Here is an 18,317-nt window from a genome sequence, read left to right as displayed (position 1 = left end):
TCTAAGAATATAAGAGTGGAGAAATAAGAGGTACAGGTAAGGTGAAAAGTTAAAGGTTTTTAAGGGAAATCTCAGAGCATTGGCAAGTCACTGAGGACAAAAAAAAAAAAAAAAAAAAAAAAACCAGGAAAACAATTGAAAAACATGAAATGTATAGGGAAAAATTTTTTCTCCAACATAATTTATGAAGTTCCTGGAGGTGGCTAGTTATTATCAGTCCAGAAACATGGGATCTGAGAGATGGAGAAGCATAAAATGTTAGAAAACAAGTTCAAAATATAATCAAAATGGACTGTTCCTGGAAGGGAAGTGCTGGGTACAACCAGAATAAATGTTTTTGGACATGAATAGGGAAATATGAATATTTTTAAAGCTTTTAATGTGGTTTCAATAATTTAAAATGTTTAATAATTTAATATGTTTTAATAGTTTTTTTGTAGGGTTTTCTTTGCATTGTCTAAGGAGAATGCCTTTTTCTTGGGTATTTAAGACAGTATCCACAGGACACCATTTCATTTATAACATACAATTGTAGAGTGAATGATTGTGAGGCAGATATGAGGTGAAACTGGAAGAAGGAAGACACGAGTAGTCCAGTATTGGGCTGGGATTGTGCTGGGACTAGAATGTGGGTCTCCAATCCAAAGGTTAAAATTGTCATTAAACCAAGACCTAGATTTTGGTTGCTTTTATGTCAAGACTGTGACTGTATGTACGTACTTATATACAAACATAACTGAAGAGATACTTACCCTTACACTGAGGCACTCTGATGTTTTTTGTTCTATTATATTGTATTTCCTTTTTTTTTTTTCCGAGATGGAGTCTCATTCTGTTGCCCAGGCTGGAGTGCAGTGGCGCAATCTCTGCTCACTGCAACCTCCCAGGTTCAAGCAATTCTTCTGCCTCAGCCTCCCGAGTAGCTGGGACTGCAGGCATATGCCACCACACCCGGCTATATTTGTATTTTTAGTAGAGACAGAGTTTCACCATGTCGGCCAGGCTGGTCTCGAACTCCTGACCCCAAGTAATCCATCATCTCAGCCTCCCAATGTGCTGGGATTACAGGTGTGAGCCACCATTGCCCAGCCTATTGTATTGTATTCTATTCTATTTTAAACTTCTCCCCAGATCCCAAGAAAATCCCCAAACCAAAAGGCTGACCACAACCCACTAAATCGATTTTACAATAGCTTGTAGCTTTGAAAAAACACCAAGACCTGTCCCACCATTCCTACCACCTCCCTGTTCCCCATTCTGATCTACCACAACCCATGAGAGGCTGTAGACGATGAGGTGTTACAATAAATAATGGAAGTGCATGTGTGGATAAGGATGTGAGTCATCATGCCATCATTACAGCAGCTTATGCTGACAGTTGGAACTTTTAGGAGATGATGGACTTACAGACTGAGACTTATGTGTTAGACAAAGCATTCATGGACAAAGGTGACTGCAGGCATGGAATAGGCAAGAAACTCCTTATCCATAGCCTGTTTAAGATTAAAGATAGAATTTCTGCCGAAAGTAATCACGTTTTTAAAATTTTTAAATTGTTTGCAAAGTTGGTGTTATATATAGTTGTATCTTTTTTGAATGGACATGTTCCCATTGAATTACTCCCCAAAATAATCACTTTCCTTTAATTTTAAGGAACTGTAACCAGTGATTTCAGTGAAACTGAAACTGACTTTAAAATAGTGCAGCAGTTGCAAGCAAAAAATAACTTGTTAGCTCTGTATGTGGTTTATTTCTGTGAATGTACCAACAAGATTTGTTAATAAAGCACATTAGATTGGATAAATAATTTTATTTTTCTAAAACTTGCATGACATTAAGTATCAGGAACATTTTCAATAGCTTCTAAACTGGTAATTTAACTAATGTGATTCCAGGTTATTCTAATACCCTTCTGTTCCTATGGTTTCAACTAGGCTAAAATCAGAAAACATATTGACCCATCAGGCTTTACTTTGAATAGTCATTTGGTTACTTTCAATATAGAAATCAAGACCTAAATAAAAGATGCTTAAAGTGCCTAATATGAATATCCTGTACTTTCCCAGGGAGTCAGTTTGTATTAAAAAACATAATTTGATTTTTGCCTTATAGTTAAAAATTCTATCATTGCAGAGCTTCTTAAATTTGGGTTTTGGCTTCAGAGACTCTGAATTACCAGAAATTTGAATTTCTTTGTATGAACGTATGAGCATTTTGTTTTTCTTGGTAACATAATATATAGCCTTTTTTTTTTTTTTTTTTGAAACGGAGTTTCGCTCTTGTTGCCCAGGCTGTAATGCAATGGCGCCATCTCGGCTCACTGCAACCTCCGCCTCCTGGGTTCAAGTGATTCTCCTGCTTCAGCTTCCCAAGTAGCTGGGATTACAGGCATGTGCCACCATGCCCAGATAATGTTGTATTTTTAGTAGAGATGGGGTTTTTCCATGTTGGTCAGGCTGGTCTCATACTCCCAACCTCTGGTGATCCACCCTCCTTGGCCTCCCAAAGTGTTGGGATTACAGGCGTGAACCACCGCACCAGGCCTCATAATACATAGCTTTATTAAGTGCATATACACATAATCTTCATAATTCTTGATCTGATTACCTGTTTTCTACATATTTTTATTCAATACCATTTATATTGTATGAGGTTGAATTGATGAAATTACCATTCCTGTTGGTCAGAAACTGTCAGGTATTTGATGGTTGTTTGTGATTCAGTATTTTATGCCTCCTTACAGCTCAGATAGATGCATATGTAGCTTAGCTCTATGGCCATGCAAACTTTTCCTGAAAATTATTCTCCGAAGGTTAAGAAACAGGTCTTTTTTTTTTTTTTTTTTTTTTTTTTAAATTTGTTTATTATGATTATACTTTAAGTTGTAGGGTACATGTGCATAACGTGCAGGTTTGTTACATATGTATACTTGTGCCATGTTGGTGTGCTGCACCCATCAACTCGTCATTTACATCAGGTATAACTCCCATTGGGTCTTTTTTTTTTGAGATGGAGTCTTGCTGTGTCACCAGGCTAGAGTGCAATGGCACGATCTCTGCTCACTACAACCTTCACCTCCCCAGTTCAAGCGATTCCCCTGCCCAGCCTCCCGAGTAGCTGGGACTACAGGTGCATGCCATCATGCCTGGCTAACTTTTTGTGTTTTAGTAGAGACGGGGTTTCACCGTGTTGGCCAGGATAGTCTCAATCTCCTGACCTCATGATCCACCCACCTTGGCCTCCCAAAGTGCTCGGATTACAGGCATGAGCCACTGCACTCAGTCCAGTCTTTTTTTTTTTTTAAAGTTGATTTTTATTTGGAATAATGTTACAAGTACCATATTTACAATGGACTTCACTAGTAGCAAAGTTCTTAAGCACAATCATCCCAAATTTTCTGTTGGTAGAGCTTTATAATAGAGCATTTTAAAATATGTTAGCTTATTTCACTTGTATTTTATTAGTAAAAATAATTTGAGCAAAATTAAAATGCAAAATCTGACATTAACCTAAAAGAAGAAAATTAGGAAAGTTATTTATTGAGTGCCTGTTGTGTCCCAGGAACTATGCCAAGAGGACTTTTCAGAGGAAGTAACAGTTAAAATGAAACCTGAAAGATTATTAGGAGTTAAGGAGTGTACCAAGGCAGGGAGAAGGATGTTTCATGCAGAGAATATGCAGAAGCCCATAGGTAAAAAAATATGGAGTTGCCCAAGACCTGAATGTAGGTCATGACTGGAGAGTAGGATGCAAGGAGGGAGAGGGAGTTAGGGGAATAGATAGAGAAAAGACTAAAGAGGTAAGCAGGAGCCAGCCAGTTTGTGCAGAGCCTTCTAAACCATGGTAAACAATTTGGATTTTATCCTGAGGGGAGTGACAAGCACTGAAGGATTTAAAATAAGAGACATAAATTATCAGGTTATTGTTAGGAAGGTCATTCTGGTTGCTGTGTGGGAATGGATTGAAAGGGTTAAGATTCAGTATAGGTGACAGACCATTTCAGGAGCTGTTGCAGTCATCTAGGTGAGAAGAGACCAGAGTTTTTGCAATGGGCTGAAGAAATAATGGATGAATTCCAGAGACATTCAAGACATAAAATTAACAGATTTTAGTGATTAGATGTGAGCATCAGGGCAGATAAAGAGAGCCAGTGATAGCACTTAGGATTCTTACTTAAGCAACTTGGTGGAAATCACACTGAGAAAGGAAACAAACAAGAGAACAAATTATAAGCACTAAAGATAATGAGTTAAATTTTGAATATGTTAAGTTTGTGGTACATATCCACAACTCATATCCAAGTAGATATAAATATCCAATAGGCAGGTGGATACTGAAGTGAGATCTGAGCTAAAAGTAGACATTTTGGAGTCATCAGCATTGAAACCATGGGAGTGGGTGAATTCTAATAGAGGAGTATATACAATGAGCAGAGAGAAGGTTGGAGGATAGATGCATTCACATGTAAAATACAGACAAGGGAATAGAAGCTGGTGAGACTAAGAAGGCAGGAAGAAACCCAGAAGAGTATGAATGTGAACACTAAGGGAAAAGGTGTTTGTTTTCAAGAAGGAAGGAGTTGAACAAGTGCCAGTGGTACCTAGAGGTCATGTATAAGGTACTGAGAAGTAGAAAGTGGCTATTGTGCAATATTTAATGAAAAGAGATCCTCAATGGTCTTAATGGAAGTAGTTTCAGTGAAGTTATGACAAATAAAAGCCAATGATTCAAGGAATAAATAGCAGGTTAGTAAATGGAGAAATGAAGATGAGACTGTTTTTCTAAGGTTAGTATGGGGAGAGGATGGAAAATGGAAGAGATAACCAGTAATTGGACTGGGCATAGTGGCTCACACCTGTAATCCCAACACTTTGGTAGGCCGAGGAAGGAGGATCACTTGAAGTCAGGAGTTTGAGAGCAGCCTGGGCAACAAAGTGAGACCCCCATCTCTACAAAATATTTTAAAAGGCCAGGTGCAGTGGCTCACACCTGTAATCCCAGCACTTTGGGAGGCTGAGACAGGTGGATCACTTGAGCCCAGGAGTTTAAGACCAGCCTGGGCAACATGGTGAAACCCCATCTCTACCAGAAAAAAAAAAGAAAAATTAGCCAGGCATGGTGACATGTGTCTGTAGTTTCGGCTACTTAGGAGGCTGAGATGGGAGGATTTTTTGAGCTTGGGAGGTGTGGGTTGTAGTGAGCTAAGATCATGCCACTGCACTCCAGTCTGGGTGACAGAGTGAGACCTGTCTCAAAAATACCCCCCAAAATTATCTGGGCATGGTGGCACATGCCTGGAGTCCTAGCAACTCGAGTGGCTGAGGTGGGAGGATGGCTTGAGCCCAGGAGTTGGAGGCTGCGGTGAGCTATGACTGTGTCATTGCACTCCAGCCCAGGTGACAAAGCAAGACCCTGCCTGTCTCTAAAAAAAAAAAAAGAGAGAGAGATAGCAAGCCTGAGAGTAAGTATGAGAGAGAGATATAAGAGGATATTGAGACCAAGATGGATTTTTGGAGGATGGGAAAGATGAGTCTTTAATGCTAAAAAATGTCCAATGAATCTTAATTTCTTCTTTGAGCACCTACTATATGCCAGGCATTGTACCAGATAGACCCCAGAAATATGAGATTGAGCAAAAGCACATATGCTCTCAGAGCTCATGGAATTCACAGTGTTAATTTAATCACCTTAATAAATGTATACTTACAGAGTGAGATAAATGTTCAGAAGAGATATATAAAGATATATGAGAGCAAAGAGCAAAGGAACCTGACTTTGACTCAGTGATCTAGGGAATGCATTCTTGAACTGAGATTACAAGGTATTCCAGACTGAAAAGCAGCATATGCAAATCCTGTGAAGAGGGAGAGAATATAGTAAGTTGTAGAAACTAGGAGAAGGCCAATGTGACTATAGTTCAGAGAATGATGACGGTTGATATCCAAGGACCAAACCACTTCATCTACCAATAAGAAGGAAAAGCCCACAGAAAGAGCAAAGTTAAAGATTAAATAAAGAAAGGGAAATACGTTAACAGAAAAAGGACTCTGAAGAGGTAAGGGATTAATCTCAAAAGAATGGACCTTTCTTTCATTGCAAGCTGGAGGGAATAGGCAAGGGAAGGATGGGGAAAATGGTGAATTTGTAGTTTGGTGAGGAAGAAATTGAGGATATTTCATTTGAAGTTTTCTATTATTTCTGTTAAACAGGATCTAGAATGAAGGGAATGCAGTAAAGTGACAGCTTTGAGAAATATGGAAGAGCTTTTAGACTGGAAAAACTCAAAAGAACAGCTAGTCTGTATTGTTGTAGACTATGAGTTCATAGTGGCAAAAATCTGCAGTGTTTTGTAATTTTCTCTAGAAACATTCAGTAGTCCAAATGTATATATGAAGAAGGCAGACAATTATTTTAACCGCAGTTGAGGTTTGCCAACATGAGACAAAGGAAGGACATGGGGCCAGGGCAGTGCTGCGCTAGTAAACTGTATCTTGGGTTGGGGAGTAAGAGGGAGTAGAGAAAGAGGTATCCCTGATTTGTAGCATTTGCCCATTTCCATGGTATGAATACCCACCATGGCCAAATTTCAAGCTACCAATGACTTAACCGCCCCACTCAATTTCTGAATCTTAAGAGTCACTTTTGAGCTGGTAGTTGCTGACACTGGTACACCACAGGGTTGAGGAGATAAGGCTAGTAGCAGGAGAGTGGTTGACATGATGGGAAATGGAGTCTAATTAATAGAAAAGAGAGTGAAGATAGATGGGACTGAAAGACTGCAAGAAAAGGGCTTGGGAGAAGGGCGCAAAGAATTATTGGACTCAGGAAAAATGGTGGAAGAGGAGATTAATTCACTTATTGGTGGTTACCCAAGATAAAAAGCATCTTTTTCTCAAAAATTCTTATAAGAGAGCTTTCTGATATTAGAAAGTAATACTGCCCTGGGCTTTGAATGGTGACTCGCACCTGTAATCTTAGCACTTTGGGAGGCCGAGGCGGGCAGATCACCTGAGCTCAGGAGTTCAAGACCAGCCTGGCCAACGTGGTGAAACCCCATATCTACTAAAATACAAAAAATTTGCCAGGCATGGTGGCACGTGCCTATAATCCTAGCTACTCAGGAGGCTGAGGCATGGGAATTGCTGGAGCCTGGGAAGCGGAGGTTGCAGTGAACTGACATTGCACCACTGCACTCCAGCCTGGGCTACAGAGTGAGACTCCATCTCAAAAAAAAACTGCCCTGTGCTCATAATTTCCAGTGATCAACTCAGATTAATTAGTGGCAGCAAAAACAGGCCAATTACTATTTTGGCATTCATAGCCACCTCCTATGATTTGCTTCTCTTTGTCCTAATAATTCTGCCACCATCACTACCATTTTACTCTGATCACATGATTTAAGGGTTGGAAATGCATTGTAGTAGGAATAGACAAAGATGGCAGAGGCAATGCAGGTAGGGGGAATGAGGGAATGAGGGAATGAGGAAGGGCACTCATGGTTAAAAACAGAATCCTGACCTGGCATCTTCTCACACACCAAAATTGTCTTCCTACCCCATGCTAGAGAGGTGGCTGCCAATGATAAGATGTTACTTATCACCTACTTGCCTCAGAAAATTCTAAGTTCTGCTCCAGCCCAATTACCTATATATTGTGCTGGACTATTTTCTACTCTCCCAAAGTTGCAAATACAATTTGATCGTACCCCTCACAAATCATGTTTTTAATGAGACAGTGGTAGATTCCTTTATCTAGAATTTAATATTTTTTCTTCTAAGACCTCCATATTCGTAACTGGATTTGAATGTTTTTGAAAATAACTTTCATAGTAGAGCAAAACTGTAAAGAACAATTGCATTAAAAGCAATTTACCTCTAATTTCTTCATGCCGTTTGCTATTTATTGCTGGCTGTTGTTGCTGTATGTGAACAAGAATGTACTCTCTGAAATAGAAGCTTTCTTTGAATTAGCATTGAGGTCCTACAGAAGTTTTTGTCAACTTCCTGGATCTAAAATGTGTGCTTTTATGTACACCATTGAAAGGGTTCATTTTTGATTAAAACACATCTTGTGTTCCTTTTCTATAAAAACTTCTATATATTGACAACCACATTTGAGTTGTTAGGTTTAAAGTGTCATAATCTTCTGCTGGAGAAATGTTATCATGTTATAGGATACAGAGATGTGATAATTAACAAATTGATAATGAAGCCAGGTGCAGTGGCTCACACCTGTAATCCCAGCACTTTGGGAGGCCAAGGTGGGTGGATCACGAGGTCAGGAGTTGGAGACCAGCCTGGCCAACATAGTGAAACCCTGTCTCTACTAAAAATACAAAAATTAGCCGGGCATGATGGTGCATGCCTGTAGTCCCAGCTACTCAAGAGGCTGACGAGGAGAATCGCTGGAACCCGGGAGGCAGAAGTTGTGGTGAGCGGAGATTACACTGCTGCACTCCAGCCTGGGCAACAGAACGAGACTGTGTCTCAAAAAACACAAACTGGTGTTTAAGTAGTTTCTATATCAAAGCATTTGCCACTGTTTGCCTTTGAGACTTCTATTAACACTCATAGTCCTCAGTGCACCTTAGATTGGGGTATTGTTTTATTCCCAGTGAGCAGGGGACATGTTAATGTTGGACATGTTCTGAAACAGTTGATAACAGGCAGAGGAAACAGGTCAGAGTTCCAGATGCTTAGGCATCAGGCACCTTTCACATTTAAAAAACTCAGCTTTTGTGGCCCTTCCTAATCAGCTAGAACAGTGGTCTCCAACCTTTTTGGCACCAGGGATCATTTTCGTGGAAGACAATTTTTCCATAGTGGAGGGGGAAGGCATTAGATTATCCTAAAGAGAGCAGCCTAGATCCCTTGTATCTGCAGTTCGCAATAGGGTTCGTGCTCCTATTCTCATAGGAGCTGATCAGACAGGAGGCAGAGCTCAGGCGGTAATGCTTGCTCTCCCACCAGGCACCTCTTTCTGTGTGGCCCAGTTCCTAATGACCAGTACTGGTCTGCTGCCTGGTAGTAGGGACCCCTGAGCTAGAACACATTTGTCTCCTTTATTTGCTTCTGCCATTTTATTTCTACCCTATACCTACTTCTGCCAATCATTTTCTGGCAGTTCATTAAAAAGAAAGCCATGCATACATTTTAAAATTAACTTGATGGGTAAACTAATGGATATAAACATTGATTTATATTTGGTCAACTCTTTTCTTAGAAAAAGAAATAGTAAACCATATTAATAGAGCATTATGCCTTTATAGATGTTCCAAAATTGGAACTATGTGCATTCCATGCATGATTAACAACAAAAAGAACATCAGAATTGCTATCTCACCTAGTAGTTTCTTTTTCTTCAAAAAGTTTAAGTATTCTTTTTTCCCTGTACCTGATTCACTCCCAGCAGTCTTCTAATGGATCAAAACCTAATGATTATGCTCTTAAATAGGAGTTTCCATATTTTGTTTACCTTTCTGAAGTGTTTTGCCAAATACCTTTTATCCAGTAGTTGTGATTTATATTTATCAGAGTTGGGATTGGGAACAGCAGTAATCAATAATTTTCCCACAACCATTTACCATGATTCCACATTTCTTTGAATTATTTATTTAATATCACTTGAATTCATATTAAGATTATATTTAAAGTGTGCTTCATAGTTTGTGTTTGGGGATCTGATTTACAGAAGAAAATAAAACATTCCTCTGTACCCTTGTTGCTTCTCACTGGAAATAATTTAATTTCATTCTTTTAGGCAGCAATAAAAATAAATGAAGAAAGGTTGGTTAATGGGCACACAAACATACACTTTGATAGAAGGAATAAGTTGTAGTATTCAATAGCACATCAGGGTGACTACAGTTAACAATAATTTATTGTGTACTTCAAAATAGAAGATTCAAAAGGTTCCCAGCAAAAAGAATTGATACATGTTTGAGGTGATCAATATCCTAAGTACTCTGATGTAATCATTATACATTGCATTCATAGAGCAAAATATCACATATACCCCATAAATATGTACAATTATTATGTATCCATAAAAATAAATTATGAATTGGCTGGGCGCAGCGTCTCATGCCTGTAATACTTGCCTTGGCCTCCCAACACTTTGGGATACTTTGCCGATCACTTGAGGTCGGGAATTTGAAACCAACATGGTGAAACCCTGTCTCTACTAAAAATACAAAATTTAGGCCAGGCGCAGTGGCTCACGCCTGTAATCGTAGCACTTTGGGAAGCCGAGGTGGGTGGATCACCTGAGGTCAAGAGTTCGAGCCCAGCCTGGCCAACATGGTGAAACCCTGTCTGTACTAAAAATACAAAAATTAGCTGGGTGTGGTGTCACGTGCCTGTAATCCCAGCTACTAGGGAGGCTGAGGCAGGAGAATCTCTTGAACCCGGAAGGCAGGGGTTGCAATGTGCCGAGGTCGCTCCACTTTGCTCCAGCCTGGGCAAAACAGTGAAACTCCGTCTCATATATATATATATATATATATATATAAAATATATATATATATTTTGTACATATATATATGTATGTGTGTATATATATATATTGTACACATATATATGTACAAAAATTAGCTGGGCATGGTGGCACATGCCTATAATCCCAGCTACTTGGGAGGCTGAGGCAGAAGAGTCACTTGAACCCAGGAAGAGGAGTTTACAGTGAGCTGAGATCATGCCACTGCACTCCAGCCTGAGCAACAGAGCAAGACTCCGCCTCTAAATAAATAAATAAATAAGAAATAAATGTCTTAGGTGTTTCAAATAGGTTACATTAGGAAGGCTGAGCCATTGGATCCTGAGGGTTTAGTATTCTAAACACTTAAAACACAACTGTTGTAGATACCAATGCCTCTACTCTGGGGAATATAAAATATAATTATATTAGATTTATTGAGTAATTATTCATATTTTCATTTCTCCAACTCAGATCCATTTACCTTGCAAATATCTAAATCAAATTAATATTCCGGAAAAATTGCTTATTTTACTCTTGGGCCTTTTTCTCTCCTCTCTCCCCTACTGTTCCTAAAAAAATTTTTTTTTTTGAAATGGTGGAAGCAACATGTAAATGACCATAGCAACCAAAAAAAGCGAAATATTTTAAATGTTGTTCACATATCTCCAACTGTTGTTTGTCAAGCCTTCTGAAGTTCCACTTAAAGACAAACAAACTAGTAAGGAGGAAATTATATTCCTTGCTGTAGTTAATAGTTGTGATTCAATGGGCAGTCTTTTCTCATTGCCAAACCCTCTGGCTTGGGGATTTTGTTTGTTCAGCCTGTGAGAGGAAGAGAGCTATTTCTTTCATCTAGAACATCTGCCTTTTGCCTTTTTTCTCAGCCTGAGGCACTTCCTACCCAAATCATTACTGTATATGTGGTTAATATAGTCTCTTTTAAATACTCATTATTGGTTTTGCTTTTTTGATTTTTATAATGTGAGGGAATCTTGGAGTACAAACGATACGAAGAGGTGGTAAAACATGGTGTTCGGATAGTAGTTTAGGCTAGGAGAAGCATCATGTATTCATTGTGGCACAGGTTCAACAGATTTATCAGTGTGTTAGCCTTTCCAGGCACTGCCTTATTCTCTGTTATCCCTAACCCATAGGGTCACTGTACTTCCTACTAAGTCTTGCTAGTTTTATCCTGAAAAGTTTTAGCTGAAGTTTCTTACAAAGTTGATTCCTGAAGAGGTCATACTTTCGTTTGTTTCTCATGTCTGCTGTTTCACATCTGCATTCATTTTCTAGGGATGCCCTAACAAAATAAATACACACTGGAAGGATATTTTACTCAACTTTTATTTTAGAATTGAGGGTATGGCCGGACACAGTGGCTCACACCTGTAATCCCAGTGCTTTGGGGGACCAAGGTGGTGGATCACTTGAGACCAGGAGTTTGAGACCAGCCTGGCCAAAATAGCAAAACCCCTTCTCTTCTAAAGATAAAAAATTAGCCAGGTGTGGTGGCGCATGCCTGTAATCCCAGCTGTAATCTCAACTCGGGAGGCTGAGGCAGGACAATCATGAGGTTACAGTGACTAGAGATGGTGCCACTGCTCTCCAGCCTGGGCAACAGAGCAAAACTCTATCTCAAAAAAATAAAAGAAGAAAAAGAATCAAGGGTACAGGTGCAGGTTTGTCACATGAGTATATTGCAGGATGCTGAGGTTCAGAGTACAAATGAATCTCTCACCCAGATAGTGAGTGTGGTGCCCAATAGGTAGTTTTTCAACTCTTGCCTACTTCCCGCCTCCCTCAAGTAGTCCCTAATATCTGTTGTTCCCATCTCTATGTCCGTTTGTACTCAATGTTTAGCTCCCACTTATAAGTAAATCATGTGGTATTTGGTTTTTTGTTTGTGCATTAGTTTGCTTAGGATAATGGCCTCCAGCTGCATCCACGTTACTGCAGAAAACGTGATTTCTGTTTTCATTTTTTGTTTTTTGGAGACAGAGTTTCACTCTCATTGCCCAGGCTGGAGTGCAATGGTGCGATCTTGGCTCATGCCTCTCGGGTTCAAGTGATTCTTCTGCCTCAGCCTCCTGAGTAGCTGGGATTACAGGTGTGTGCCACCATGCTCAGCTAATTTTTGTATTATTAGTAGAGATGGGGTTTCACCATGTTGGCCAGGCTGGCTCGAACTCCCGACCTCAGGTAATCCACCTGCCTCGGTCTCTCAAAGTGCTAGGATTACAGGCGTGAGCCACCACCCCCGGCCACCACATTTTCTTTATCTAGTCCACTGTTGATAGTCACCTGCTTGATTCTGAGTCTTTGCTGTTATGAATAGCTCTGTAGTGAACATACAGGTACATGTGTCTTTTTGGTAGAACAATTTATTTTCCTTTGGGTGTATACCCAGTAATAGGATTGCTGGTTCAAATGGTAATTCAACATTTACTTCTTTGAGAAATCTCTAAACTGTTCACTACAGTGGCTAGAGTAATTTACATTCCCACCAACAATGTATAAGCATTCCCTTTCCTCTGCGGCTCCCCAACATGTTATTTTTGACATTTTAACAAAAGCCATTCTGACTGGTGTGACATGGTATCTCATTGTGGTTTTGATTTGCATTTCTCTGATGATTAGTATGATGAGCATTTCTTCATATGTGTTTAGGCTGGTTGGATGCACAGACTGAGAGGCTTAAACAACAGGGATTTGCTTTTTCACAGTTCTGAAGGTTAGAAGTCCAAGATCAAGATGTTGGCAGGGTTGATTTCTTTTGAGGCCTCTCTTCTTGGCTTCCACATGGGATGGTCACCATCTCATTGTATCCTCACATGATTATTCCTCTGTCTATATTATCTGTGTCCTAATATCTCTCTCTTTTTTTTTTTTTTTAAGAGATGGGGTCTCACCGTGTTGCCAAGGAGTGCAGTGGCTAGTCACAGGTGTGATCATAGCTCACTGCAATCTTGAACTGCTGGGCTCAAACGATCCTCATGGCTTAGCCCTACTGCATAGCTAGGACTATAGGCATGTGCCACTCTGCCCAGCTCTAATCTCTCTTTTTTTTTTTTTTTTTGAGACGGAGTCTCGCTCTGTCGCCCAGGCTGGAGTGCAGTGGCCAGATCTCAGCTCACTGCAAGCTCCGCCTCCCGGGTTTACGCCATTCTCCTGCCTCAGCCTCCCGAGTAGCTGGGACTACAGGTGCCCGCCACGTCGCCCGGCTAGTTTTTTGTATTTTTTAGTAGAGACGGGATTTCACCGGGTTAGCCAGGATGGTCTCGATCTCCTGGCCTTGTGATCCACCCGTCTCGGCCTCCCAAAGTGCTGGGATTACAGGCTTGAGCCACCGCGCCCGGCCTCTAATCTCTTTTTATAAGGACACCACTCATATTGGATTAGACCCCACCCTAAGGACCCATTTTAACTTAATTGTCTCTTTAAAGGACTTATCTCCAAATACAGATACTGGAGGTACTGGGAGTTAGGATTTCAACATATTAATTTGGGGGGCACACAATTCGGCCCACAACAGTGTTGTTCTCATAGTTACTGAGTGCACATTTCCTCTCAATTTCTCTGAAAACATTCTCTTCTGAACGTGAATCTTGCTTGGCAGCTCTGAGCTATACCTCCAATATCTTATAACACATGACAGTTTCCTATTTTTGTCAGCATACCCAACATCGCCCATTTTCTCCTAAACTCTCAGATGATCTAAAACCTATTTTTTTTTTTTTTTTTTTACAGCTCCACCCTCCACTTCTATCAGCCCACTTGGTTGGCAAGGAATTTTCTCTGGCATGCATGATAGGTTGTTAGAAGTTCTAATTTACCTTATATACCCTGTTCTCGTATGGTCTTGTTGCATTAACTTTATTAAAATCCTGCCTTTATATTGTATCCTATCTTATGCAGACCACAACCTCCCTCATTCCTCTCTTTTCTTAAAAGAGAGGCAGTGAATTGTGCAAGTAAGTTATATCTTTGTACAATGTCCAGTGGTAGAAGAAAGTCTATACTGTATTATAATAGAATATTTTAAGCAACAATATATGTTGAATACTATATAGGACACAGGGACTTAGTTTACTTTCTAGAATTATTTACATAAAAACTTTTATCCCTAAATTTTGACCAAATTTTAGGATGGCCATTGTTTAAGAAGTCAGATGGCAGACATCGCTTCTGTGAAGGAAACATTTTGAAGATTGTCTGACATAGTAGGATCTTCTTAGAGCCATCAGAATTTGTAGTTTCAGGTTCCTGACATTGCTTGTCTGGATTGCTATAACTGTCTCATAACTGGTCTCTCCAGTATAGTTTCTGTCCCCTCTAGTTTCCTCTGCATACTACCATTTGAGTTGTCTGTCTGGAAAACCAACCTCATTTTATCACTTCTCAGAGAACACTGCAGCTCCCTGTTACCTGCAAGACAATCCTACACACCTCAGATTGGCACACTTCCCTTTCACTCATACCAGTATGCCATGGCCTTGTCACATCCTGTTTCTTCTGCCTAGGTTGCTTTCCGTCTATGGAGTGTCTGGAGAAGGCAGAGGCTTTGCCGGTAGACAAGTCTAGGTTTGAATTCTGGCTCCAGTTCTGACTGACTGAGTGATCCTGAGAAAGTTGCTTGATCTCTTTGAGTATGGGTTTCCTCATCGTGAAACAAGGCTAATACCTACTGCACAGAGATGGTCGTAAGAATTAATTAAATTAAACACACGTGTGAAGCATTGGCTAAATTAATTCCTTGTTGTAGCCGTGCAGTCAAGCAAACTCCTATTTACCCTTTAGGATGCAAGTCAAACATCACCCGCTCTGGAATCCTAGGCTGTTATTTATTCTGACTCTGGCAATTCCTACGTTAGAGCACCACTGTTGGTGTTAAGAACATGGTTTTCTTTCTTTTTTTTTTTTTTGAGACGGAGTCTCGCTCTGTCACCCAGGCTGGAGCGCAGTGGCGCGATCTCCACTCACTGCAAGCCCCGCCTCCAGGGTTCATGCCATTCTCCTGCCTCAGCCTCCCATGTAGCTGGGACTACAGGTGCCTGCCACCGCGCCCAGCTAATTTTTGTATTTTTAGTAGAGACGGGGTTTCACCGTGTTAGCCAGGATGGTCTCGATCTCCTGACCTCGTGATCCGCCTGTCTCGGCCTCCCAAAGTGCTGAGATTACAGGCATGTGCCACTGCGCCCAGCCAAGAACGTAGTTTTCTGAAGCCACGTTGTTGGAGTTTAAATTTAGGCTTTTCTACTTAATTAATAGCTGTTTGATCTCTGGCAAGTTATTTATTGTACCTCAGTTATCTCTTCTGTAAAATGGTGATAATATTATCTATGAAATAGGATTGCTATCAAGATTATAAATAGGATAATATAAATAAGAAACTTAGCACAATGCAGCCCATAATTAGTGTATAGCCAAGTTAGTCGTTATGACTCTAGTTTCTCTCATTGTGAGGTCCGCAAAGCTGTGACTCTTCCTTGCGCCCGCTAGATGCCTGAACCAACACCTAGCATAGTAGATGAATCAAAGAAGTCCATCTACTATTTGTTTGTATTTATTGAGATAATAAACCCTGTTTTTAAAAGATAAAGAATATTGGGCTTTGCATTTTCCCTGAAAATACTTCTGGTAATAAACAGGAAAATCCTCAAGTGTTACACTGAGTGGTATTCCAGGTTTATTCCTATAGAAAAATGAAATAAAAAGTGAAATCTGTCTGAATTTTGCTTTTAAGAGTGGTGTTTATCATACTGTATAGCTTAGAGGGATCATGCAGTATAAATTTGTGAATTGTCCACCTTTCCAGACCATTAAGACTTAGATAGAAGGTCATCATTCTTCCTTGATGTTGTGGATAGCCAGATGCCCTCCCTCATTCCTATTAGATTTTTTTGGATTATTATGCAGTGATTTTAGGATACTAAAAGTTTTTTCAAGTTTCATTTGCATAAGTTTCTTAGTCGTGTGTGATCAAAATAACTGTGTTGAAAGAATTGAGGCTAAGATGTATATGCCACAGACTTTAAAACAGAGTAGAATGTCAGATTAAAAGAGTTTATAATCAAAAGATTACTAATATAATTACTAATATAATTACTAATAGATCACAAATGACAGACTAGTTAGTTCCATCTTTATGTATGAAGTTATAATCACATTTTATATTTTGATGTACAATTTCTTTTATGCATTTCATAATTATCCATTTATTTTATTCTTCACAAATTCAAAGACTGTCATGAGTATATCTGTGTATTTATGCTTGCATATTGTGTCAATTATCTATTACTGTATAACAAACCATCCCAAAACTTACAGGTTTAAAACAACAGTTAATATTTTTCATGATTCTGTGAGTTGGCTAGGTGGTTCTTCTGGTATCTCCTGGATTCACTCATGTGGTAGCATTCAACTGTTGGAACAGCTTAGAACGGGGCCCCTCTTTCCACATGCTTATTCATGCTCAGCATTTGCACAATACCGTGATGTATATTCTCAAGAAGGCAAGACCCAGTGCACAAACACTTATCAAGCTGTTTCAAACACACCACAAGGGATAAGGGATACCAGGAGTCATGACTGATTAGAAGCCATTCCTTTAACAATCTGCCACATTCATGCATGGAAAATTTGTGTTTGAATACAAAAAAAAAAAATTAGTTTCTGAGGAGAGAGCTGAAAATCTGGTGTGGAAGGGAGACTTCCTTGCCATTCAGTAAAATTTACTTTTATTCGTTAATAATTTTTATTTAATTTAATCTATTTATTTTTATTTATAATGTGATTTAATAATTTCCTTTATATATATATATATATATATATTTTTTTTTTTTTTTTTTTTTTTTTTTTTTTTTTTTTTTTTTTTTTGCCGTGAGCTGTTATTTTTCTTTTTTTTCTTTTGAGACAGAGTCTCACTCTATCTCCCAGGCTGGAGTGCAGTGGCACGATCTTGGCTTACTGCAGCCTCCACTTCCCAGGTTCAAGTGATTCTCCTTCCTCAGCCTCCCAACTAGCTGGGACTACAGGCATGTGCCACCATGCCTGGTCAATTTTTGTATTTTTAGTAGAGACAGGGTTTCATCATGTTGGCCAGGCTGGTCTCGAACTCCTGACCTCAGGTGATCTGCCCGCCTCAGCATCCCAAATTGCTGGGATTACAGGCATGAGCTACCGCACCTGGCGAGCTGTTATTTTTCAAACAAAACAAAAATACTTCACAAAACCAATGAATGAGTGAACCTGGCATCAGTTTAGGGTCTCTGATAGCAGAAACAGTAGATGCTTACGAATTGGTTGAGTAGAAATACTCTGATTACAAGGAACATCTAACCTATGATGCTGATTCTATCATACATCAGAAAGGTAGGTTTCCAGAGTTCAGAGGAGGCTCAAAATTGTTTAAGTTGTCTACCTCATGGTTATTAATAATTTATAGGAGATTTGAGGGAAATTTTCAATTTTGTTTATTTAATTTTATTTTAATTTGACAAGACTTTGGTATCTTTTGGTTGTGCTGGTTCATTGTTCTATCGAACAATGTTGACTCTAAAAAGAATGTTTTAGACAGCATAAATCAATGGAGGAAGATAATACATTTGCCAAAATGAACATGAACACTTTCTTAAGAAAATAGCACATGAGAATATTGCAATCAAAGACTGAGAGAGTACTCTGAATCTCCCAAAGTACCTACATTCTTAGCCAAGGTAGAGCAGCAGCTGACCTTTAAATTCACATATTCCAATTTAAATAGGAAGTTAAAGTTGAATATTTCAATTGGTTTTTCAGGATAAATGTTGTCCTTTTCTTCCTGAGGATAAGTCCACCTT

General features: G+C 39.4%; 1 protein-coding gene across 2 annotated transcripts in view; it reads left to right on the top strand.

Annotated features, from left to right (window-relative positions):
* The window catches only part of RABGAP1L (RAB GTPase activating protein 1 like), an 802,566-nt gene that overhangs the window by 613,918 nt on the left and 170,331 nt on the right, over positions 1-18,317 (top strand). The gene's annotated exons all lie outside the window — the stretch shown is intronic.

Source organism: Theropithecus gelada, chromosome 1 (assembly GCF_003255815.1).
Source record: "Theropithecus gelada isolate Dixy chromosome 1, Tgel_1.0, whole genome shotgun sequence".
Taxonomy (NCBI): domain Eukaryota; kingdom Metazoa; phylum Chordata; class Mammalia; order Primates; family Cercopithecidae; genus Theropithecus; species Theropithecus gelada.
Note: the sequence above shows the minus strand (reverse complement) of the source record. Positions and strands in the feature narration are given on the sequence as shown.